Raw genomic sequence first — 1,380 nt, forward strand, 5'->3', positions numbered from 1 at the left:
TTTGTCCCCAGATTCACTGCTAAAATCAGCAGCAGAAAAATAGCAGTTTGAATGCATATCAATTTAGAAGATCTTCTCGTTACATTTACAACTCTTTTTTCTCTCCCATGCTTGTTTCTCATTCAAAGAAGGCTGGCATGGCTACTTTATGAGGGTAAATCTCCCTGAATTTTAAGTTCCAAAGATCTCTAGGTCTGATCGTATTGGCTTTATTCCATGGGATCAACTCTTCATGGCTAATTCCTCCTCTGTCACTGAGTTCCTACTGCTGGACTTCTCCAGCCTTGGGAAATTGCAGCTTGTCCTCTTTGCGATCTTTCTCTGCCTCTATTTGATTATAGGGAGTGGAAACATCATCATCATCTCAGTCATTCACTTGGATCACAGCCTCCACACACCCATGTACTTCTTTCTAGGTATTCTTTCTATCTTGGAAATCTTCTATACAATTGTTATCCTGCCCAAGATGCTTATCAACTTATTCTCTGTACTCAGGACACTCTCCTTTGTAAGTTGTGCCACCCAGATGTTCTTCTTCATTGGTTTTGCTGTCACTAACTGTCTGCTTCTGGGAGTGATGAGTTATGATCATTGTGCTGCCATCTGCCAGCCTTTGCACTACACTGTTCTCATGAGCTGGAGAGTATGTGGACAACTGGTAGCAACTTGCATTATTAGTGGCTTCCTAATACATCAGGTGTATTAGGTCTTTAGCCTTCCTTTCTGTGGCTCCAACAAGGTCAACCACTAGTTTTGTGATATTTCACCAGTTATCCGACTCACCTGTGCTGACAGCTACATCAATGAACTGGTCATCTTCATCTTTGGGGTCTTGATGCTTGTTATGCCCTTGATATTTATCTGCATTTCTTATGGCTTCATTGTCCATACCATCCTGAAGATCCCATCAGCTGAAGGCAAACAAAAAGCCTTCTCCACCTGTGCTTCCCATCTCATTGTAGTCATTGTCCATTATGGTTGTGCTTCCTTTGTCTACTTGCGGCCCTCAGCTAAATATACATCGGGCAAAGCTAGGCTGGTGACAGTGACCTATACCATCATCATCACACTGTTGAACCCCATGGTATACAGCCTCAGGAACAAAGATGGGCAGCTGGCTATTCAGAAACTGATTGGAAAGTCTGGGTTTTCTCTTAAGACTCTATAATCAGAATACTTTCTAAGAGTATGGACACCATTGACCAATTGTGTCATGATTATTTAAATCATGAGATTATCTAGTCTATTTATCTATCTAACTGTGAGGCCTCAGATGAGTTGTTTGACATTTGGGGCCTTCATGTTCTATGCATAGCAGAGACAGCAATATTTTCTTCCTGGAGTCATTGTAATTAAGAGAGATTACAAAATATCTAGCAA

At 41.3% G+C, this 1,380-nt stretch overlaps 1 pseudogene; it reads left to right on the top strand.

Moving 5' to 3' along the window:
• The first annotated feature begins 232 nt into the window (after positions 1–232).
• On the top strand, positions 233–1,168 carry LOC105527734 (annotated as a pseudogene).
• The last annotated feature ends 212 nt before the right edge of the window (positions 1,169–1,380 follow it).

Source organism: Colobus angolensis, unplaced genomic scaffold (genome assembly GCF_000951035.1).
Source record: "Colobus angolensis palliatus isolate OR3802 unplaced genomic scaffold, Cang.pa_1.0 Scaffold648, whole genome shotgun sequence".
Lineage (NCBI taxonomy): Eukaryota > Metazoa > Chordata > Mammalia > Primates > Cercopithecidae > Colobus > Colobus angolensis.